Consider the following 25,821-nt stretch of genomic DNA (forward strand, 5'->3'; position numbering starts at 1 on the left):
TACATGCAGTCACCTGAGGTTATTATATGTTGGCCTGAAAACAGACAGAATAGTTTTACTGAAGATGATGTCACTAAAATCTACCAAAACCAGAAACTAAATGCTTAGCAGTGTAATTGTGATTTTCATGCCAATTGGAATGAAGTTTGGTTTGCAAGATATGTTGTGTTACCATGCAAGGGAAGATGAACACAAAAGCAAACAAGTAGAAAAAAAGACAATAAAAAGTATAATATTATATAATTAAAAGTGAGGATATTGTTTCTGCTTTCATTACTTAATTATAGATACTTTATTTTTATTAATGTAGCATATATGGAGTAAAATATCAATAATAGCTTGGCAATTCCACAATCAGAAATAATAAAATGAAAAGATGAAGGCACAGCTATAACCAGTCTGGTTCTGATTAATGCAGAATCTTGACAGCAGTTTCCAAACCAAGCTCCCCTCTTGATTTAAGTTTGTTCGCATTGCTCTTTCCTTGAAAGTAATGTGTCTCAGATGGAGTGTCAGAATCTGTACTAATATTAAGCTGTAGCATTTGATTCCTTTTTGACACCAGCCCAGTTATTTCATATCAAAGAATTCAATATTTGACGTTTTCTTTCTTCACAAATCCATGCTATTTTTATTATCTGATGCTCCAGGTTTTTACTCGTATTGTTTACTTAGTAATTTGATCATTGTGACTATTGTCAATTGTATATGCTCAGACTTTTCTTAGAGAGACCAGATGTGCTTGTTGGTCTTCAGTCCTGACACTGCAAGATTTTGAAGCACTTTGCTAGCTTTACCTGCAGCTTATCCAGATCCACTTTAAGTGGTTCTTTCTCCATACTTTTTGAGGAATGCAGCTCCTTTAATCTTTTTAGTTAGTGTTTCTTTTTAGTTTTACGTCATTTATTTTTATGAAGGTTTTGATTGCTGATTCAGGAAGCATTTCTTGTACTGATATGCTCCTGATCACAACATGACAGCGTGCTTGTATGATTTGATTTTAATTATGGTTATAAATATATATATTTTTAATAGATCTTAAATTAGTGATTAAATCAAGCAATTGTGTTAGCAAGGTTTTAGTTAGAGTCTTAAACACAGTTGTTGGTTTTGTTTTGTTGTTGTTTTTTAAACCCAGCTCTCCTGTATTTCTTTTCCCCAGAGATACATTTTCAGGAAAACTGTTTTTAATTTGATCTTTGATTTTCTTAAAATTTGTCTTTGTTCACCACTGTGTCTCCTCCTCTGCATTAGTTCCTTATTCTCCTGAAATTTCTGACTCATCTCTCCCTGAGGGCTTTTATTCAAATGACATTCCACATTGATGGTCTCTGCTTCTTCTTGGGAAGAGAATTCTCAGAATTTCAAATATAAAATTGTGCATCTTTGGTTCCTTCCCTGTGACTGGAAAATGTCTTCAGCACATTACAAAAACCGTGGGACTATTTCAGTCCTCATGTCATTTTCACCAATGGCTGCCTTGTTGCTGGGCCATCTCCCTACGACTGCCTGCATGCCTCTGATGGCTTCTGTGACTCTGAAGATATGAAAGATTTGTGTTAGATAAGAGTGTCTATTATACCTCCAGTTCTCTCTATCTTATTTCTGCCTATTAGCTGAGTAGTTATTTAATAGTAATAAAGTCTGTGGTAGAGCTTTTGCTGAGGCAGTAGCAGTGTCTTACATTGAACTTTCTCTCTTTCTTCTGTCATGTTTGGAGAGTATGTTTAGTGTTTATTTGCCTTTCTTTCAGAGTTCCAAGCTTATTTTAAAGTTCCTATCATTAAGTTGCATAGCTTCTATTCTCTGCGCCCAAGATGTTTTTGGTAGGATCTGTACTGACATATTTTCTCTAGGTGGCACCTACTCTGAATTCCGGGAGAGGTAGAAGAGCATGAAACTGTCACTGCTTGGTGGTGGTGGAGGTTGTGGTAGGGATTTTTGGTAACTGAAGAATAATTATGTACAAAATTTAGAAGTCTACTTCAAAGTGAGGAATTTTATGTATGTCTAATGCAGACCAGGTGTTAGGAAGGACCAGTGCCAGGAAGGGCACTGACCATTTTTAATAGAAATTAACCCACTTTATACTTTCGGTGACTAGGAACCTGGAATAGCTTCCAGTTGCCATCTTAGCAAACTGTAAGCTTAAAAATGCTATTTTTTCAACATAGTCACCACCATTTTCACCACTATGCATTTTCACCAGCAATGAACGAGAGTCTGCATGCTTATAAAAATCAGCAGCAGTGCCTCCAGTGACCCAGTGTTGCCACTGCTGAAATGCACCACCGACCACCAGACTGTGCTCACATCCACTCTTTGATCTCAGTAAGCACTCAACAAGCATTGGTGAACATCAGTGGAATTTTTTTCCGCGTGGAGGAATTCATTTTACTCCCTTGATTCGTATACACTTCTGTATTAGACACCATCTTGTTGTACTGCCTCTGCTGTCATTTTGTCAGACAGTAACAAAATGTAATGGAATATTGGTGGGAAGCCTCCACCTCTAGAGTCACACAACCAACATCTGTGTCAGCCAACAGAATAGAATAGGAGGCACTACTTTCTGAGCAATCCTTGTAATTGTTAGATTATGAATTTCCAGTGCAAGTTATCTTTACACAGTCTTTGGCTAAATCTCTTTTAGGGTTCTTGAACAAAACCCAAGGACAAAACTTGTCTAACCATACTTAAAAACAGGTTGTTTTGCTTTTCAGTTGAGTACAGTCTGGAGTTGTATAAAAGGTAGCTGCTAATTGTAAGAAAAAGTACCTAATTATTAGGAATGGTGTGGGCTTGGGACATTATTATTTGTATGGGATTTTGTTGTTATTGTTGTTGGTTGGGATGTTTTCTGTTTGTTGTATTTGTTGTTAGTGTTTTCCAGTTTTATTTGTGTTTGTTATTGCTGTCGTCCATGCCAATAATGGAATGGAATATAAGAAGCTTGGTTTGGGGTATTCGTTTTCTCTTTGAATCTGTAATTCCTAGCAAAGTCTAAAATTTGTCTCTGGGCAAAGTCTGGACTTCAGCACTAGGAAGTACTGATTTGTGTCATCTCTAGTGAAATGAGTAGAGGAGATTTATGGTGAAATCTTAGCATGCTGTACCCTGCTTATATTGGAGGCAACAGAGTCACCGTAGTTACTCCCTAGGCTAAACTTCTATTTAAAATTGTTTCTACCAGTGGCAGTGGTTGGCTTAAACAGCAGATATTTTGCTTTCAGTGAGAAAACTGGATTTGCCTTTCACTGAGTGTTTTCAGTTTCATAGGTGTTAGTTAATGCGGCTACTGCTGGTCTTTGTATTTTTCATTTCTTTTTGAACATTCAAGGTCTGACAATCCCTTCTGGAACTCTCTCTCCAAACATCCAAGTTGCACCAGAAGCTAATAAATGAAGGTTAACTAAAGAATGTTGTTCACAGATGCTGAAGGATTTACAAACATTTTTAATGTGTTAATTGCACTTTTCTTTGGGGGAAACGTTGTTTATTGTGAGGCCCCTCATTAACCTTTCAATCAAGATCTGATCAGTGTAAACACTGATTCTGTTTTGACAGCAGTGGGCTCAGATATGCCACTCTACTATGAATCCTGCTTTGATAGTTGGTTTACCAGAATCACTCAAGATGTTCTGAATGAAATCAAAGCAATTGAAAGGGTTTGATAAATGTGTACTTTAAAAAATATTTTTGTGTGATAACATTAGACAGACAAGGAAGGTGACCTTATAGGGGGAATTCATGCTTAGCCTAGTGTGTAGATTAAAGGACTGGTTTCTTTTAGAAAGCATCAGAAGAATTAAGTGCTGGTCCTGTTAAAAAGAAAGCAGAAACAATCGCCGGAGTCTAATAGATTTTGACGTTGGTAGTGTTGTTAAAATCCTCAAAGGGAGCGTTAAAAGCTGTTGAATAATTTGAGACTCAGGAGAAATCCATATAGGAAAATGAATAGAGAACTTGTGGAGGTGCTGGTCTCTATTGTTTGAGTTTTTCAAAGGCAATAAATGTCTTTCAGATAACAAGTTGAAAGAAGATGATTTGAATTCATGTTCTTCAAAAATTCAAGTGCCATTAAGAACATGATAGCAGTATAAATATAATAGGAGGGGAGGGTACATTTTTATCCTCTGTGTCATAGGTTTGTAAATTTAAAAGCTGTCTTTTGAGCACACTTACTGTATAAGGTCTTAACCCCTGCATGAAGACAGGTGACTTGTGTTGTTTTCCACAGAAATACAGATAGTGGACATTAGAAGAACAAGGGAATGCATCCAGTCAGAAGGGGTGAGAGGCAGGGATTTTAATCCCCTGTCCTTTTTTCCTTCTTATCTAATTTGGTGGAAGGGGATCAGTTCATTTTGCAGGAAAAAGCATGTATTGAGCATACATATGTGATTATCAAATCACAGAGGTTAAGAAAGTAGATTGAAAACACCTCAGATGAAAGATCTCCAAGGCACAATAGGAACTTGATGAAGATCTGTGTGACTCATCTACCTGAGAGGAAATGGTGACTAAATGTTTCATTCTGATGTCTGTGGATTAGACTAGTTCTCAACATTTGCAGTTCTTGTAAAAATCCCATTGCAACTTCCTCTCTATGTATGCAAATCCAGTGTTATGCTAGAAGTACAACTGAGTGAATTGCACACAGCCCTTTCAATCTTTTGTGCAGATGGACTATTCATCATTCCTTGCTTTAAATCGGTTTTGATGTTCAACAGCTATGACTTCACGTCTCAGAGGTGGCTGCACTTCAGTGGTAGGCGAGGCTCTTCTGCAGTGGTACTTTACTACGTTATGAGCTTAATAAGGTGAAGCATGTAGATTCCTTGGATGAAAGAACTCATAGAAGTGGAGAGTATTATTAATTATTGTCTGAAGACTTATAACTCTGTAACTGTTCTAATTTGATTTCTGAGCAAACTGAAACCTGTTTAATGAGCTGTTGTATTGGAAGTATACGTTTTGTAACATGGAGCGGATGCCAGCAGAAATGGAAATAGCGTACCAGTGACATTTGGAATAACAGCGTTGTACTTCATTGCCTCCATGTCATCAGCATGTTAGTCTTCCTGTTCCTCAGACTAACTCACCAAGGCAGCACTTTCTCTGCTCACACTGTCTCTGTCATGATACAAATTGAATATATGGTGCCTGCAATTGGTAGACCACAACAAAGTTCTTTGCAGAACACATGCTTGAGCATTCAAACGAATTGGCTGATGTCTTTGTTTCATAAGTATTCAACAGCAATCTCCATATCTTCATAAGTACCTAGACATAAAAGAAACAAATTTGTTTCTAAAACTGCCTGTTGCTCTGAAATGAGAGGAAGCTATAAAATGGGAGAATATTGTGGAATTTTCTTTTTTTCCCTATTTATTTCCTTGTAATAAAAACTTCTTAGGCAAGGTGGACATGCTTCTAAGTTCAAAATGGCCACATACAGTTAATACTGTTGCGTCCCAAGATTCAAGTTGACATAAACTATGTCGAATAAGATCTTTTTCCTTTAAACAGAGTATTCAGAAATGCACAGTTGCTTTATTCTTAAAAAAAGAAAAGAATATCAGAAAAGTCTTTCCAGACTTCCAAATGTTTCCATTTTCCCTCAGGACAGTAGTAGGTCATCCTGAGATCTATATAGTTCACCAAATGAGATTTTTACTGCCTCTGAAATCTCCCTGGCTTCCCCTTTACATCATGGATATTTAATATTTAAAGAATTAAGTAGTATAACCAGCTAGATACAGCACTGCTTTAGGGAATTAAGAATGGCTTGAAGGTGTATCAGAATCTCATTCTGCCATATCTCTATGCACAAAAGTAACCAAGCTCCTGATGATGGATATGGGGAATAACGTTACTGTTGCTGATCTTCTGGGGGTGAAATGATCTTAATTATTTGAAGGGTAATCATAATGGCAGTATATTAATCAATTTAAAGAGCCCTGACAATTCAATCCTAATGGTGTTCAGAATGTGTTCAGGGAAAAATACACCAGAATGACTTAACTTACATTATGTTTTAAGATTTTAGATGGAGATACTGTGAAGTTAGCAGCTTGAATTTCCTCTTACTTGTTTTTTGGACAGATCAGTTTCTAGTAATATTACATTCTTCCTATATTGTGATGCCTGTGTCATTAAAAATTGCAGGAGAACTATTTCAAATATTTTAGCATTTTGTAGGAAATGCTTAATTGTGAACAGTGCAGCTCTGCTGTTCATGCTGTACATCTTTGTATTGAGAATGAAGTCAGGATCCCTAGCAGGAGCTGCAGAAGGACTTGCTATCTGTAGATACCTGAATATATTTGAGCAAGAGAAAACTTATACAGAAATACAGTAGCCTCAGGCTAAAAAAGACATCGTGTCATTCTTAGCATCCTGGGGACTGTGAGAGAATGCAGCCTTTTCTCTTGAAGAGGGCTTAACATTAATAATCTCTCTGCTTCTGGCTGGTGATGCACAAAAAAGTCATGAACTTCTTTTTCCCCAGTTCTTTCTCAGGTATAAGGTTCTTGGAGCTATATATTGCAGTTTTTATCAGTGCTTCATAGAGGTGGGATCTGACTTAGGTCCTTAATGCAAACAGCATCAAGAGGTTGAAGGGAGAAGTCGTGTCGTGAAAGCTCCACTGATCACTCAGCAAGGTAGAAAATACACTTGTCCCTCGGAGAGAAATGCAGAAGGAAAGCACAGATTTATTCACAAATAAATAAGCTATGCTCCAGTGAAGATCATGACAGTGTTGTGTGGTTCAAATGTAAGCTTGGTAGCGATTGCTTAGCAATTTCTTTGATTGTATTTTTCAAGATATTTTGCAGGATATTTAAGTTGTTTTGTTAGCACTGGAATACAAGTGGGCAAAGTATAGTACTATTGGAGTTACATGCGAATCATTGTGTAAGAACACATGGAAGTAAATCTGTAAGAAAGAAAAAAAAATACTAGTACCTTGACTAGTTGTCTGAAAGCTTTGAACATTGGTATGATTTAATATGATAGTACTGCAGCTTCTATCTTGGTCTCACTGGAGCAATCTGTGTACTCACAACACTGTCTCTGAGGAGCACTGTATCTGTGTGACAAGTACTTGACAGAGCTGCAGAGTGCCCACCATCAGCCCGTGCTCTTTGCTGCAGCTCTGAATTTCAAATGGGAAAACTCTCCTGCTGCAACATTGAAAAACATGCTCATGTCTAAACAGTAGACAAAGCAGCTGCCTCATAGCCTCACAGCTTACTGCAACCACCTTTCCGTGTCTTTAGAAAATGTGCCACCTCCAACTTGCAGTGAAAGGACTTTAGGTGGCTTTTACTGTTGACCCTTTTCCCCCATCCCAAGCACAGTGATCAGCCAGAGTGTTTAGAAATCATTGCCAGAGATAGGGTTCCTCATCTGTAGCACTGCACCTGTGGTAGCTTTACTAAGAAAGCGTACCAGTGCAATAGCATTCTGTTCACAGTCCCACTTGAAATACTCAGTGGCAGCTCAAGCGAAACTGTGTAAATTAGTCACTGTCACGTTTAGGCATTAAAAGTGGAATTAGTAATTTATATTAATCACAAATGTTTCTGCAGATTTTATTAACAAGCAGATTGGCTGCCAAAGTGCTCTCTGGAAGACATTTTTTTCTCCCAACTGCTACGCAGAACAAAACAGTTATTATGGGCATTTAGATAAAGATTAACGGTTTCAGCAATTCATTTGAGGAAAACCGTATTTTACTATACATTCCATTGCAGCACAGACCGTCACTGCCAGCATGATTTGTTGCCTGCTTGATAAAATTATACAGTGGAGACACAAGATGGTGTAATTCATTTTAAAAGTAGAAACAGGTTAATCAACAAAGCTGAATGAGGTTAAAAAATAAACTAGACACACATCTCTTAATTTTTTGGCAGGTCCAAATATCTGATATGAGAAATGAGGTGGCCATCTTACATTTTGGCACTTTTTAGTTTGTTTTGTCTTCATGTTTCCTTCTTTCTTTACCCACACTGTGCCTCTATAGTTTCCTCAAGATGGCTTCATGTGCCCTGTCTAGATCTCCAGGGAAAAGTAGTCTAAGTGACCATTTAATATTCTGTATATATGCAAGAAGTCCTGTGGAACACTGTAGGAGCGGTCCCTGAACTCAGTGCAGGATGTGAGGAAATGACTGGAATGATAAGAAAGAGGTCAGACTGAATATTGCAAGTTTAAAAGAAATGTGGGGCAAACTGCCAGCATGACCTTAGCTCTTGCACATGTTTTGTACAGACAAAATCAATTTCCTAGCATACTGCTTTTTGAGCTTATCATATTCCAAGGAACTAAAGAACAGACTTGCTATATTTTATTCTATTACAAACAGTTTTGTTTTTTCTTCCACTTTTATATTTTAAGATGATAGAAAGTGAAGGAAATCAAAACACAGGTTTGTTACAAAGAAGACAAGCAAGGGCTGAAGGAGAAAAAACCTCATTATGGAGAGATTAGAAAATTAATTGATTGGTGGCTTTGTCAGTTCCCATTGGATGTCTAAGGATCCTGTAAAAAGAAAGCATAGTCTCAAACATAACATTTCTTCCTTTTATTTCCTTTTCATGGATAGAAGCTCCTCTGAAGCATCATTAGGTTCCAGTTATTTTCAGTGAAATATTTCGCAAGAAAACGGCATGATAAAATCAGTAGAGGTGGTGGTATTCTCTGGAGAATCTTACTATGGCTAATACTCCAGCAGTGATAGGGGCGGCTTCTCTTCAGAATCAAACTTGGAAGGTTTTGGCAGCATTGATTTTTGTCTCATTGTGGTTTTGGAACTCCTGTGACAGTGAATTTAACATGTTCCCTCCTTCCCTCAAAATTAGTATGGAGGAGCTGAGGCGTTCCGTGGGGTCTGAGGACTTGCTCAGATCTGTGGCTTAATATAAACGCGTGCAGAACTTGCAGTGAATCTATTCTGTAAAGAATCTATTGCAATTTGTCTTTTCCTAGGGAGTAGTGTTTGTGTAGAAGACTGTTCTGTCAAGAAAACGAAAATATTTGCAGCAGTGTTTACTTTTCATCTTACTGACCTTTTTTTTCCTGTATTTCTCATGTATTTCTTTAGCAATTGTATCTATGTGGGATATATGCTTTTATATGTGCACACATACACAGATCATATATACATACAATAACACAAAAAAGTTCCATTAGTTACACTTCTATAAAAATTAATACTTTTGTTAAAAGCACTAGCTATTGAGATAATGAAAAAAAAAAACAAACAAAAAAACCAAATCTTATCAAGTTTAGACATAAATAATTTTAGCTTCACAGTAAAATCTTTTTTTTTGTTGTTTTTTTTTATTTTTTTTTTTTGTTATATAAAATGCCAGTGAAGTACCTCCTGTGAATTATAATGTACTCACTAAATTATCATTCTCTTGAATGGGCTGAGTTGTCCAATTGTTCTTTCTTGTCCTCTGTGGGCATAATCACGCTACATGTGTCTCACTCTTCATAAAATGAAAATGTGGTTGAATGTAAACTCTGTTTTAGTTGAGAGAGATGATTATTTGCCATGCTGTTCAGGGTACAGATGCAACTATCGTCCCTTTACTTTCCCTTCCCTGCTGTGCACAGTTCCTCTCCTTTCTGCTAAAAGGATGTGCATTAGAGAAGATACATTCCCACTGAAATCTTTACTGAAAAGAAAATGGCAGAAGGAGCCATTCTTCACAAATGTGCTCCAGATTTCATGTGGAAATATGTGTTCTTTTTAGAAGTGTTTTGGTTTGCAACCAAAATCCTTTGGATGCAGAATACTCTTACAAAATGTTCTTTCACTGGAGTTTTTCCAAACTATATGTCATCCCATATTATTGTTGCCTTCTTCATGGAGTGAGGATAATGCCTTTTCAAGTAGCTTTGCAGTTACCTGGCGCCTAATTCTGTGGAATGTTCCACACTTGCTTTGAGGGGTGTTTTGAGGCTGCTCTGCACTCTCAGACACTTCTCTCTGCTCTGCAAAATGCACGGATGCTTCTCATAAGAAAAAACAACAATAACAACAAAAAACCACATCTGTTGCTATCCAAATTATTGAATGTCTTTCACGTTTTGCAGAGTTGTACCACTTCGTACTGTGTGCTAATATGTACATTTAAATATGTACTGCACCCTTATAAATACGAGTTAAAATTAAAAGCAAGCACACATTCTGTGAGGAAGTCAGCATTATAACACAAACAAGTTAAACAGCAAGGGAAAGTCCCCTGAAATTGGCCAAGCTTCTGCAACTGAATGTTAGGCTGAAGAAAAAAAGACACTGAAATAATAATTTACTGTGAGGATTGAAAAATAATAGAAAAATAATAGTAAAAGTAACTTCTTTTCCTTTGCTATCTATATTTTATATATATATTCCTTTGCTCTTTTTGTTTCAGGTTAGAAATGTTAAGTAGAGACTGTGTGTGTACATTAAATGCTGAAATGGATTCATTTGACTTACTTTACCTGGACTTTCAAAAAAAAAAAAAAAAAAAAGCATGCCAGCTGTGTACACAGATTACTTGATCATTGTGATCTTTTTTGACATAAGCTTCAGTGAAAATGACATTGATTTCACTGCATCTGTGTTTGAACTGAATTCTTTATATAGGCTTTAAGGGACTGACCTGAACTACACCTGAACATACACATTTTCAAAATAATTATTTAAAAAAAAAAAGGAAAGGAAAGGAAAAAAAAAAGCCTAAAAACAGAGTAGAAACAATATATGTAATTTGCTCTATGAAAATTGCACATATTTCTTCAATCCTGTTCTGCCTTGATCCCAGTCCAAAAGGAGGTAAAATAAACAGGTTGTGTATTACCAACCATATGTCAGAAGTGCTTAGCATTCCCAATTAGAGTCATAATTTTAGAAGTACTTAGCTGTCACTTAGGTATCCAAATAGTTGGCCAGATTTCTAAAATGCCTTGCACATGAAGCACTGTGTACTCTGGAGTATGTGTTTTCTGTCGTGGATTGTAGCACCTTGAAATCCTGTCAGTAGGCTTTTTTGAATTGTATATTCTGATAGTTTGGGGTTGTTTTTTTTCTGTTTTTTTTTTGTTGTTGTTGTTGTTGGTGGTGGTGGTGTTTTTTTTTTTTTTGTTTTTGTTTTTGTTTGTTTGGTTGGTTGGTTGGTTTTTTTATGTGCAAATGGAAAATTCTTATCAACATAAATCTCGTTTATCCTCAACCATAACCATGAGCTAAGATTGTCTGGTACTGTTATTCACAGTATCACAGTATTACAGTCCCATGCGGGTTGGAAGGGACCTTAGAGATCAGAGTCCAAACCCCGGGATTTGAGCCTCCTGTGTAGCAGAGCGGCACTTCTACCACTTGCACCACAGGGGGGATTCAAACCCGGGCCTCCAGTGTTGCACAGTGGCGTTATTCCTTCCTTTTAAAGCAAAGAGCAAACTGTTAGCTTAGAAACACATTAAAGAGTGACTGTAGTGTTGATGTCGATGGAAACTGACTTGAAAGTGCCAGGTTTCTTTTACATTTAAGTATTGTTTTAAAAAGCTATCTCTAAAGAGCAAGGGTATCTCTCTAGACAGGTAATGCTTGAGCAGAAGCAGTCTCGATGGGGATTGCTGGAGTACTGGGTTGTCTTGGCTTTTTAGTGGGTGATGCTGTGCTCCTCAGAGGTGATGGGAGCAGAACCTGTGGGCTGCTCTCCCTTGGTACAGAGCTATTCCACACCTCAGTGGTGGGTGGTCTTTCCTGTCAGAGTTTTGTCATATGCTATGTAGCATATCCTTACATTAAGCTGATGGCATTCATTTTTGCCTTTGTAATTTTTCTTATTTTTCTGTGAACTCACAGATTGGTGTTTTATCAGCAGTCACGTATGCAGTGTGAAAATAGTGAAGAAGTATCATTAAAGAAACATCCCAGTTGTAAGCTGTTAACGAATGTGGCCTGTGGATACAACCATATAAACCCCCTTTCTTCCCAAGAAAATGCACATAATTATTTTAATTCAAGCTGGTGGAGACTTGTCTTTACAAACACCATCACGTTTCACTGGAGGTGTCTCCCATGTGTCACTGCTTCGGTTTGGGCTGAAAGACAGACCTAATGAAGGGGCTTTCCAGCCCTTGGTACAGCTGTGGCTCTTGCTCTCCCTGCTGTGCTGCATAGCACACTGGCCATTTGTTGGCAAGTTCATATTTCATACGGCAGGGAATTGAAATGATTGAACAGACAGGAGAAGAGTTTTATTTGCAGTAGCCTGGGTATCCCTAGACTCTGATTTGGCATAAAACATCTGCTTCATGATCTGTTTCAAGGCCAGTTCCCTTCCGCCAACAAAGGTTACGACTTCAGGCAAGCTGTGCCTTTGCTGGCAGGGGAAGATTTGCCTGAAGACTTGATTTAGTCGGAATCAAAGCATCCTGCCACAGAAATCCTTTTTTCAATTACTGCAGAAAAGGCAGCCAGACGGTAAATGTATTAACATATTAAATAGTAAGTAAAGGAGGCTGCTGACTTCTGCTGCATGGATTTTTGTGAAAAGTTGATATAAACAATGTCTCTGTGCATGTGTGCATGCATGGCTAGGAATAAACATCCACTATTATTCTGATAGTAAGAGATGTGACAGATACTCTAGATGTTCCTGCTTCTCTCTGCTGCGAAAGAGTGGAGTCTGTTCGTACATCTATCGGTTTCAACAACAGTTTATGCATATTTTCAATTTGCAGAGTTAATTGGTGTAATATTGATGCAGCTTCTGTTGAAATTCTAGGAAATAGGCCTACAATGCAGTATTTCTGAATAAATTGATGCATTACATCTTCTTTGTATTCATGGTGAGGATTTCATGTCATTTTTTTGTCTCCTACCAAAAGTCAATTTTTGAAAGACTGATACAGACTTTTTTTTTTTTTTTTTCTGCTGGAGTGTGATCTTGATCCATGCTGACACAATTAGAAAACAAATCCATGTTACTTCTTGCAATAACAAAGTTAGCTTCAACCTTCATTAGGATGAGGAGCATATTTATCATCTGTGTGCTTCACTGCCATTGATGCACAGTCTCCATAACATATGGCTATTTCTTCTCCTCAAAAAAAAAAAAAAAAAAAAAATCCTTTCTCTAGCTTTTTTTTTTTTTTTTTAGTGATTGAATATTTGCATATCTCCAAGGAGCCATGTGGGTTAAACTCTGCATTCATCTTCTGCAGTTCTTAGGCCGCTTTTGGTTTAAGAGTAAGAACTATTGCTTTTATGAAGTGCCTTTTTCTATAAAGTCAAAACCTCACAGCAGTGCACAGAAAGCCAGTGGTATAAAGGAGCTAAGTAGAGTCTTTAATAGAGAGAGCTAGGTTGTAAGTGTTTTTGTTCCTACAGAGCAGATAGATTTGGTTCCATCTGTTCCATATTCATAACAAAGAAGCTCACTTGCAGGAGGACTGACTTCCTGGGAGTAGCATGGTAATGATCTTTTCACCACAGATTGAAAGGATCTGAAAATGGTCACTTCAGCTCAGCAGAAAGCAGCCAGCACTGATAGTGCTTCAAGACTGATATTTTTCCACAGCTCTGTTTCAAGATTCACATTTTTCTGAAAAAAGCAAAACAAATCATAGACCTTCATCTCCCCCTCTGCCTCCCATGTCAGCAGTCCTCCTCCTGAGGAGTTCAGGATGTTTTCTCAAACAAAAATGGAGTGACATGTTACAAATACAGGGTCAGTTCTTTCCTTTTTTCTTTTTTTCTTTTTTTCTTTTTTTTAAAAATCATTATTTTGGTTTTAAAAGGCAAAAGTAAAAAAATTATTTACAGCCGGTCTGCTTTCTGTTTCCTGAACTTTTTTCATGATTTTGTCTTTCTCAGCAAGAAGGTTCTGTGAATGGGAAATCTGAAGTCCACAAAATGTGTGCGAAAGTTCCTTGCTGAGTTTCGTAATTAGGATGCTCCAGTGCCAGCTTTGATTACACACCTCGTAGGCTTTCAAAAAAACATCCAGCTTGATCTAAGGAAAAAAAATGTTCTTGTCTCTGCAGGATATTTCACAAAGGGAGAACAGAAAAATGTGGGAGTGTACCACTAGCACTCTTACTTGGCTAAAAAACAGATTATCCAGTGACCCCTAGAAGGTAAACTGCAAGTTCACAGAGATCTTGAAAATTAACACAGAATGGGAAGGATCTTTGTTTGCTTCTGGCTCTGTACAGCTCCAGAAAGAGAATACGGGATGGACGCAGGTTTGCTTTTGTCCTGGCTTGAAATCCACCTTATTGCCCCCATGCTCCCAGGCGTGCAGTGCCCGAGGCACAGGCAAGCTGTAGGCACGTGTGTCGAACACACGTGTAGTTGCAGATTTGTTGATTGCCCTCAATCCAAAAGCAAGATGTTTGGTCTCAGACTGTTGTTTTCTGTTATATTTGGCTGGGAGTTTTTTTGAACGCTGTTTCACTGCAGTAAGTTAAGGAATAAATACCTGCATTTGCAGTGTCTCAATTCCTAGCCAAGATAAATGGGATTGTATCCAAGCTTCTGTGGAGAAACACAGTACACTGACCCCACTTTTGAATGTGAAGGAAAGACGAACCTGGCATGCAGGAGCATGCAACTTTATGCAGGTGCCAGAACTGCATCTAACGCAGATATTTCAAACATGGGTTATCAAGAGACTGAGATACAAATATAAGCAGATCCCCCTAGTAACAGCAAATGGAAAGGTTATGCTCTTTGCTAACAGGATTGCTGTAGTGTGAGCAGGCTTGAGATACTTACTGATAGGGGTGTAAAGGTACCAGGTTAGGCACTTAAATGGAGCGGTGATGGGTGCTGTATGATTAAGAGTAGTGAATTTGATGGAGGTTTTGTCCACCTCTTTAAAGTGAAACAAGTGTCAGGAAGAAGGTGTCAACTAAATGTTTTCATGTTATCCCATGTATTCTATATGTATCTATATTCCTAGATGCATGTAGGAGGCACCATTTGAAGCTGCTCACAACTTGAATTAATGCAAGTTCTTTGCTGGTCAGCAAAGTAGAGGAGCAAGCTTCTGGTGAGGAGATGCCAGATAAGATCAGAAAGTACTGGGTAAAAAATAGAGACAAGAGGCTGCTTGGGAAAACTCAGTGTCAAACTTTTGACTTTATCTTGACTTTCCTGGAAGAGCAGTCAAGAAATGCTTCTGTTCTGAAGGAGCTAATGTTGCAACAGTCTAGAAAATAAAAGATTGTGAGGTACCTGTACTGCTCAGCAGTCTGATGAGGTACTCGCTGCTTTTAGGAGCTGGTTTCCAAACCACATAGGGTTTTGAATCCCATTTATGGAAGAATAAACACATACATATCTAATTTTGAGTTCAGCTGGGAGTGATCACTGGAAAAAGGGCTAAACATCCTGTGGTATACATTAATTTAAGAAAAAAAATAGCTCAGAAGGAAGTGATTTGTGGCAGAGAAAAATGAAAAGTTAGCAGTCACATGGGCATTTCAAACTTTCCCACAGTCATAGTTATGACACTCTGCAGTCCTTTTCCAGTATAGGTCAGACACTCTTATTCCTGATGAGGAAGAAGCTTTCTTTGATGAGGCAGCAGCAACACTTATGTAGGTAGGCTTTTTCAAATGCATGTTTTGGAGCATGTGTGTGACCTGTGGCAATGAATGCCAACCAAATAAGTGAAAGAATGAAGCAGTGGACTGGAAGCTAAAAGACTGCTACAGCCTGATGTACTATACAAATGTCAGTTAAAAAGAAGAATTCAGCTTAATGTGTTCCCGAGTGTTTTGAGGTGTAGCTGGCGAGTCCAAAGGCTAAAGAAATCTTTTTAAGGGCTAGCAGACAATTTTCTTTCTCACATAGTGGAGTTCAGTAGTCCCTCTGTATGATTTGAACAAAAGGCCAGTTCACCTTATAAAGATGACCTATTATTAATGTAGTGCTTGCATCTCTTATTTTTTTTAGTACCCTTGTCACAACCTTGAACCCTGTATAGTTGGTGTACTGAAATGGAAGATCTCTGCCCTGAGAATATTTATTTGCCAAAAACAGGCTTGAGTTACAGTGGACTATCATGTGCTTACAAATTTGACCTTTTCTTCTTAATATCTGTTTTTAATCCTGCTCAAATTTGGATTTATCTCTGTAAAAGCCAACTCTGCATATACAGGCATTTTTTTGCGAAAGCTCTGCCAAGCTGTTGTTAGACCTTTGCCAACAGGAAAGCGCCTTCAGAAAGATGTTGAGCAATGGTATTCTCTGTAAGCAGTGCTTCTGCATAGTTTCAGACATGCATGTGTACTCAAACACGTTCAAACCTGCATTATTCTCACTGTTCCTCTTCATTTTAAATAATAACAAAATACAGCCCACGGTCTGTGCTTTTTTTCCAAATTTCCCTTCAGCCTACGGCAGCTTCTTGTAGGTGTCTTCCTGCCTTTATGTCTGTCCCCACTTCCCCATCCATGAGAAAGACATAAACAAAGAATTTTGTTGCTTTGATTGGGTGACTCAGCAGAAGTAACTTCAAGTCCTTGCGCTTGTCACACTCCTAGCACAATGCAGCATTCATAATTACTTCTTTATTTTTATAAACTGACAGAATCAACAAGGATAGCACAAGGAAGCTGGAAATGTTTCTAAATATTTTAAAGGTGCTGGCAAGCCCATGAAAATGAAATAGAATGGAATGCTCATCTCAGCTTTAATTATAGTGTCAGCAGTGGTAAAGCTAGACATGGGTAATATGAAGTCCATTAAAGTATATGAGGTTTAGTAACATGATACAATACCCACAAATTCCATGTGGGTGAACATGTTGCTTTAAAGATCAAAAAGAGGAGGTAATTACTAACAAGGCTATAATGTCTCTTCAAAGGATTTACTTATGTCTAGTTCTTAGAGATGGAAATTAGCAAAATGGATAGCCTGCTTGAAGAAAAACATTTTATTTCTAGTGATACCAAGGGAAAATCAAAGCACCGAAGTGCCTAGGAAAAGTATGATGAGGATATCTTGTTCTCTTAAGTGCTCTATTCAATAGTATTAACTTGTTTTATTAGCAATTTACTTTAATACAGTCTTAATGTTGTACAATAACTGTGTTTGTTTTTGTTAATGCCATTGAAAACAATAATGAGATCCAATGTGTTTTTTCTTTCATTCCAGTTAATAATTGTGTTGGTTTATTGCAATAGAAAAGTATGACATCAGCTATCTATATTGTGCTAGTGTGGAAAACGTAGCCCTTATTTTATTGTATGTAAAGGAGTTTGCATTTATGAAAGAGAAACTTTCTTATAGGAAAGAAAGTAAATGCGTCAACAGGTACAATCTATTCTTCAGCTCTCCTTCCTTATATTTCACGGGAGCTTTGTGCAAGTAAAAGTCCATTCAAAGTAGGATATGCCTTTCATTTATTTCCAACTGAGCTTTGTTTGTTCTTTAATGAGGAGAAACATGGCAGCCGCAAGACGGATTCACTGGGAAACCCAGACTGCAGTTAAATAACCACTTTGCCCCACTTCATAAACAAATGTAACTGTTTCTACTTTTATGAAAGAAAAAAATAGTCTTTGCAAAGCATTACTGAGGTAGGTTCTTGTGTTGGTCCAGGGTTTTGTTCAGAGGGGAGCCTCAGACAGGTTTGTGGGTTTCTTTCTTTCTTTTTCTTTTTTTTTTTTTTTTTTTCCCCAGCTGAAATGTGTGCTTTGTTATTCTCCTGTTGTGAAGTATATAGAGTGCGCCACATTGTGATCATTTTGTGTTTTCCTGAACTCAACTGGACAGTGAAGCTTGGTAGGACAGATAATAGCATGACTGTAATAAGCATCTGGACTGGCTGCAAACTGGTTCTGACTGCCTTGGCTGAGCCTTCAGCTTCTGCTCAGCTCTGGTATCCAGGGTTGTGAAGGGCTGGACCTGGGCCTCACCAAAGTTCTGACTCAAGTACATCAGCCAGGCCAGTGAAAAATAAGTCCTATCATTAAATCTGGAGCAGCTAAGGGCCCTTTTAGGGAAATGCATAGAGGGCTAGGCCATGCTAAGTCCCCTAAAAGAAAAAAATACTGGCCAGATGGTTTAATTTACAACAGAATGTTAATAATTAATTAAACTGGAAATAACATGGTTTACACCACTTTTCATGCTGGATTTGATATCTACTCTGTTTGTTTGTTTGTTTGTTTGTTTGCTTTTATATGAAATTTACTTTCGGTCTTTGCTGCCTTCAACCAGATATATAAGCTGCAGTGGATTATAAACTACAAGAAAAAAATATGTTGTTCTTGGCTAAGCGGTTGCAGTGGGACAGTTGATTCAGCATTAAATGCTGACACAGAAACTGTGTATTACTTTCTTCTAAGAACTCACTAAAATAGCATTTATCTGACAAGTCATTTCCATTTGCTAGGCTACTTTTAGGGTATTTAAAATATACAGTCACTTATGTTATAAGCCATAATAATCTGGTATTTCTATACTAGTGCAAATGTAGACTGAATTAATCATAGGACATTAGAAAATAAAAGCAGTATTTCATGTTAGTTGTGCATGTAGCTTTTGCTGGGTCTTTCTCCATTGCTGTACCCTTTGGAATTTATATTTTTTTATAAAATTCAGAACATCCCTCCCTGCATGTGTGTGCATGTATCCGTACACAGGTATGAGTACAGAAACATGGCATGGTTGCTTTTAGCTTCATTTTGTGTAGATGCAGTTGAGCAGGAAGAAAGGAGTAAAACATAATGTTCATTTATGTACCCTTGTAATACATTTGATTTCAAAGCTTCATTTGCAAACACTAGTATTGTAGTATTTTTGCATCTGTTAAGCCGTAAGCAATAAGTACTAGCTATGGCCTTGTGTTTGCTTATGTATTTATTTTCTCTAGTAGGTTGTTTTTTTTTTTCTTATTTTCTAATTATTAATCACAGTCTAGATAAAGTTTATTTCTGGGTGAGATTATCTCTCTGACAGCTTGAGATTTCTGAGTTTTTAACATACTATGTAATTTTCTTTTTTCTGCTATTTCATTTTGTGATGGCTAAATACAGAGAGATGGCAGACAAGACATGTGGCAGTGGCAAATATTCAAATAAATTTAGTCATAATTTACTCATGAAGTGGGTTCAGTTGTTACATCTGCTGAATGAGTAAGTCATGGATGCTCGATATTTAAATCTTCCCAGACTTAAGTCATGTTTATACTATCAGAACAAAGCTTTGCAAGTATGTTGGAATGAAGAACAGATAGGCAGATAACCCTTTCTTTAGTTAAACTCATGGACTGAGGAGTCCGGGATTTCTATAGCACTTCTGTTATCTGTGTTTGATTTTCAGTTTTAACACTCACATGGAGAAGATAATCTGTAAATCCTTCCAGATAGCTTCTCTTTTAATTAATAAATTTGAAGTCCCCTTTGCTGTCCCTACATATGTGTCTGACTTTATGTATGCGCACAAAGGAGTGTTTTATTGATTCATTAAATTCTAGCTGACTTTTTCAGTTGTACCGTTTATGCAAATTTGTAACTTTTTTTTCAATCTACACAGTGAGAAGAATATTAATAACTAATTCTGCATTTACCTGGCTAATTTGCATACATTTGTGTTGTATGGTAAATCACATGAAAACCTACAGGGGAAAGGCTCAGCTCTTCTAACAACTAATAGGCTACTTTTTCTTTTCACTTGCACAAATTGAGAAATATTGCCTGTGGCAAACATAATAGAAAACTGCATTTTTAATGCCCTCACACATACTCATTTCTTTACAAAGAAAGGAGCAGACGACTGTTCTTAAAAATAAAACTTTCTTAAGCTCCATAGCTGACACAGGATATTGAATGCTAAAACACTGCTAGTTGGTGGAATTATGATTTGCAGGTTACATAAGGTTACATGGATATTGGATTTGAATAATGGGGGTGGTATTGTGCCTTAAAGGGCTGGAGGCATATCACAGCTGTAAATGTTTTCTCCTGAGGAGATTGTCTGTAGCATACTAGACAAAGAGAGTGGAAGGGCTGCATAAACATGAGTTTCTGCTTTACAGCAGACAGCATCCTGTCTTTGGGGTTGTTGCAGGTTCTCTCTTAGTGGTGATGACAAAAGCTGCAAGTGCAGTCCTTTTCATTGGGCAGTCAGTGTTAAGTGTCTGGTCTTGCTGTGTGCATATGGAATCCCTTTTAGTGCGCTGGGGAAGAGCTCAAAATTAATTCTCTGTCAACTTCACCAATATTTCTGTTTGGTGCTTGTGGTTTGGAAGCACATATCACTGATAGGAATTTGTACAGCACACAGATGATGCTGCTAGGAGTCCATCTGCAAGAAACTGAGAAGAGATTTCAGCGAGATCTCTCAGGTCTTCTCTACAAGCAGACCAACACAGTTTATTGGTTATCTTAGGAAAAAGTAGAATAAATAAAACATTCACTTAAGGAGAAACTGACAGAAATCACAGCTTTCAAAAATATAGAGAGAAATGAACAGCCTTATCTCCACAGTTTTTCACAGGCACTGTTTATAATCCTTCAAAGAACATTCCAAGTGAACTGGTAATTGAAACGTGAAGAACAAAATAGTGAGAGAAATTATACTCCTTTGCCAGCATAACCCCTGTACTAAAATGAAGGTGCCATCTGAGTGACTTAGATAAATGAAGCATTATTTGTACACTGAATGGTTCCAGTTTTGCTGTCTAATAGGGCCCACAGCGGGTTGTGGCTTGAATATTAACTATATTTGTAATGTTAAATGAGGTTTTGAATTGCACTCATGAATTAATTTTTTATATCAGCACTTGCATTTCGGTAAAAGGTGCGATGTTATAATTAGAAAGCTAAGAATGAGTGAGGAGACAAGCAGAGAAAACTGCTGATTAAATGTGAATATCAGTAAATAGGATGGTTGAGACATTTTTTACACGTGGCATCCAAGTAACTTGCTCTTCAGGTAGAAAGTGAGCCTTAGATTGGTGCCACCAAACTACCAGCTGTCTCAAGAAAGAAACCTGTTATGTGTGGCTTTTGTAACATGAATAGCAGGTACTGATAACCACATTACTTTTAAAATTTCCGTACCTTTTCCCTTTTCTTTTTTGGGCCTTTTTTTTTTTTTTTTTTTTTTTTTTTTAGCCTGCTTTGTAACCTGATTAGGTCACATCTTGGTGATTCCTTTAAAGATATTTTACAGCTTGACATAACAATTTAACTGAAAATCTGTTGCCAGGAAAAAAATAACCAACACTTTTCTACATATATTGCTTTTTGTTTTCTGTCTGTGGGTCCCCGGTAGTTATTGAATAACTGTTAAGCCTTATTGGCCTGAGAAAGACTTTATTTTTTAATTATATCTAATATATTAGTGTTGTACCATGTGATTTGTAGCAGAAAACTGCTTGGAAGTGAGTGGGATGAAGGGAGACAGATTTTTTTTTTCCACATTTAAATATAGCTAACAAATACTGAAATATTTATGGTTTGGCTCTAGATGCGGCGGGAATAATTTTCTTCACTCCCTTTCCTTACAGGGTATAAAAGTGGTAGCCAGTTCAGAGAAAAGAAATTTTCTATTCTAATTTATCATTTACTGCCATTTTCGGTTTCAGCTTGGCTCTACTCCAATGTGCTGTACTTCAGTCTGTGTACTTTTTTCTATTTTAACTGATGAACATAGAATTTTCATTGCAAGAATACTGAGATCATGACTTGAATTTCTTCTAAATCATGAAATTTTTATAATTACTGGGGTGTTTTCACATATATAATGATTTCTGGGAGATTTTTACAGTGCACTCCTCCTATCCAAGACTGTATGTAATCATGAAGTGTAAGATGTGATAAGGCAGATACAGGAGATTCTCATGAAGTTGCCATTAGGGTAGAGGGAGTGAAAGATCATAGGAATTAGAATGAATTCATAGGAACTAGCAACACTGCAGAGTTCTTCTGTTTTTCTTTGTCATTCTTACTGACACAAACTAAACTAGTCAGACCTTTTCGATTCTTGTATCATTCATCGAGAAAAGAGGATATAACCTCTTCTGTTTCTTATAAGGGGTATTTTCTGAAAGGATTATTTTTGTTGTGGAGCAAAATTTCATTTGCCTTCCTCCCTTCCTCCCCCCCCCCCCCCCCCTCCCCCCCCTTTAGAAATTTCAGTTTTTGAAGGAGAAAATGTTACTTGGGACAGTTTCCATTAGCATCAGAGATTTCTTATTCTCAGAGCTGGCTTCTATTTTATAGCTAATATCACCTTTAAAAGGGTTAGAGGCTAACTTGGTTTTGTGCAGAGATGGGAATGACATTTCTTTTTGTATAGGTGAAGAAAGGACATTTTCTTGTAGCATAGCTAATTTCAATGGAATATAACAACAGCAGCAAGACGTTTTGCTGAAAAGGAACTTCAACAGACCCCAGCAGGCAAAGGGCTGTTTCTTTCTACTTTACAGCAACCAGAAATATTTCACTCTTGCAAGCATGCAAGAGTTGTAGGGAATTTACCAGACTCCATTGCATTGGAAACCCATCATTCTTGGAAAGTGAAGCGCCTTAAAACCGCTGAACATTCTGCTAATACTAATAGGCCTGACCTTAGGTCTAGAAGTAAAGACTTGAATTTTTCAGTTTGAACTGATCCTTGAATTTTCCTTTAAAGCATCAGTTTTTGTGAGATCCTAGCTACATCATTACTTTCTTTTTCTTCCAGAAAAAAAAAACAACAAAAAAACACACGTGTTTTTTTTCAGTGATATGCTAATATGTGTAGCTTATCCCTTCCTATGTGTTGTTTTGGTCATTTGGTGTTTTCTCTGTAGCTGTTAATCAAAATGTTGGCCAGTGGGTCACCCTGATTGGGAGTTTTGTGCTCTTTAGCAAAAGTTTGTCATTAAAGCTACTTTTATGTAGAAGAATAGGACTTTATACTTCAACTTGGGTTTAAGCTTCAAGGCATTAGGTACGAAAAAGCACATTTAATGAGCACTCCTGGCTTTCCTTAGTAGAGTGCAAGTGTAATGTGCCTAAAATTCAGGGAAAAATAAAAGATATTGAGCTTGCTGCTGAAAGAGGAATAAAAAAAACCCCTAGCTGTTGGCATTATAAATTGGATGCCATAATCTAAGAGTCAGGGTTTTCATAGGACAGTGGTGAAAATAGTGCAAAATAATCAAAACAGGGAAGAGAACAGAACAATACTGACAAACTGCAGTGTGTGAGAGGGCAGGATTGATGACATTAGCAAGCCTGACTCTGCTGTGTGAGTGATACATCTGGACTTATGGGAAATAGTACAAATTGTCATTGTTTCTGTTTTAAGATGAAAAAGAGAAGGGAGGAAATAAAAAAAGGTATTGCAGTCACCCAGCTTAGCAGACAGGTCTTAAATTTCTCAGGAAGGCTGAAGAGGTTGCGCTCTTCATCATCCTGTACTTGGTCACTGAGGCAGATGTGAGAGCAGAACAAAATGTCTTTTTTCTTAATTATTATTATTCCCTCTGAAGGAGTAAAACACTGTGGCTGAAGAGGAGTCTTTTGAGTTTTATTACTTACCATTTTTCATAAATCACTTAGAGTACATAATTTCCTAAGAGAAGAAAAAAGCACATTATCATACTTAACATTAAAAGTGCATCAGTTTTAAGGATGATGAATTAAATGCAGCTGATAGGATTGCCGTAGGACTGTAGTTCGTGATACAGCACATTCTATGCAAAGCTATGTAAGGAATGGTAGAAGAAGGAAGTGTAAGTAGAGGGCAGATTTAGAAATTTTCTCCCATAGAACATGGCTAATCACCAGCTCCTGTTCACTCTTAAGTACGTACAACTATTGCAAACACGTGTAAACTTTAGATATAGCACTCATTTTCTTTTTTTGGGTGGACTATTATTTGGTCCTAGCTATCATAGCTAGTCAGTGCTAGTGCTAACAATGTGTTCTGATAAACACCAGTGAGCCCAAACATGTTTATTTTGTGGATGATGTAAGTAGTAGCATGTAAACATCAAACTTATAATGTGCCTTTGAATAAATGTGGATCCTGATGCACCTCTGAAATTCTTAGCAAGAAGAGCTGTTTATGTTAAAATCACTGTATATTTTCTGTTTTGACCAATATCGGAAGTGTTATATCCACCTTTATGTTAGTAATATGGTAATAATAGAATACTTATCTTTTGAGAAATCAACAAGTGCCTGTTTAGTCTGAGCAAAGCATTCAGCCAGTTGCATATACTCAGTGAGGGCCATGGAAAGGACACAATTTCCTGAATGTAACCACAGAGTTCAAATATTGTGCCCTAAATAACACACCAGTTACCATAAATGTCAGTAGAGGGAGTTTTTCTGACTTTGATTTAGTAAGAGCCTACAGCAAAGCCAGCTGTTAACACTTCTTAACTGCTTGTCATTTTGAAGGGGGGAGCATCATTTCTACACACTTTTGTCTTTTGATTAAAAGAAGGAAACAATTTTTCAAGCACTTCCCAACAGGTGCAGAACAAAAGCATTAGCTCTATTTGACTTTTACTGTGCTCCTTTTATTTGTGTTCCTACTGAATTTGCTAGTTCTTCTTGGTAGGAAAAAGCTGATGCCTGCCTTGGAAACATATCATCAAAGTCTAAGGAAATTCATTTAAAGTTATTTGAGAATCTCTTCAGTCTTGAGTTTGGCATGTAGACAAAGAGTGTGTGTTCATATGTCTTTATGTGAATGATTTCAGCTATTTTTCAGTGAAATGTAATTAAAAAAAAAAAAAAAGAGAGAGAGAAGAAGCAGCAGCAGCAATAAACAAAACAAACATCTTATTGGCCCAATCATCTTCCATAAATCCAGAAAGCTTCCAATAATTTCAGTTTTCTACAAAAAGCAACTAGTTGTGCCCCGGTGTCTTATTTGATGGACGAGACTACACAATGGAATAAAAATAACTTCAGCTACTTCAGGCAGTGTTTTCAGGTATTGCTTTTGAAGATTTTCCAGGACTGAAATAACATATCCAAAGATGTTCTTTCACAAGCAAAAATTTGCATGCCCAAGTCAAGTAGCTTTCTATGTTTGCTTGTGATTACGAATTTTAAGGCAAGTGTGTATCCCAAAAGGAAGTTTTCACAGCAGCAGCTGTTCCTGGGAAATAGTAGGTGATAATGGTAATATATTATATATGTGAACCTTCATGTAGTGGTATGCATATTGTTTATCCCCATTTTTTTTTTTTTCCTCCTCATTCAGTAAGTATTCTTCCAAAGAGATATGTTGAATTGCAGAGATGGGGGAGGAGAAAATGAGGAATGGTTTGAGAATGTTTGTTAACACAGGGAACCATATTTTAAGTGGAACAAAATATAGATTTTCTCAACAAAGGTGCACATATTGAAAGAATACAGAGTCTAATTTTGTGGTGGAATTTAATAGATGTATTTAATGGTGTGTATTTTTACTTCAGTGGAAGTGGGTCTGTATTTATATTTTTAACATTGTCAACTTCAGCATCATTTTGTCAGTTTTCCTTCATTCCTTTTTGAGTTGCTGAAGTCTATGCCTTCCATTTCAGGACTAGCTTTCTAGAAAGTGATCTTAATTATTCTCAAGTGTAATTTTTCAAAGTAGACACATGCATTACAGCAGAAACTGTATTAAACTATCTCTTGAGAAAAAGGTGTGAAAAGGTGAAAGGAGATAATGAAACATTGTGAATATCATTTACTTCACTTCTTTCATGAAAAATAATCGAAAAAGGGATTAGAATAAAATCTGCAGTTCTCTCACTGCCTTTGTCTTATCTGGCTACTTTACACACTTGAAATACT

General features: G+C 37.1%; 1 protein-coding gene across 2 annotated transcripts in view; it reads left to right on the forward strand.

The window, feature by feature from the left end:
- EFNA5 (ephrin A5) overlaps positions 1-25,821 on the forward strand; it is a 207,721-nt gene that overhangs the window by 173,408 nt on the left and 8,492 nt on the right. The window lies entirely within an intron of this gene.

The sequence above is a fragment of the Coturnix japonica genome, chromosome Z (genome assembly GCF_001577835.2).
Source record: "Coturnix japonica isolate 7356 chromosome Z, Coturnix japonica 2.1, whole genome shotgun sequence".
NCBI classification, from domain to species: Eukaryota; Metazoa; Chordata; class Aves; order Galliformes; family Phasianidae; genus Coturnix; species Coturnix japonica.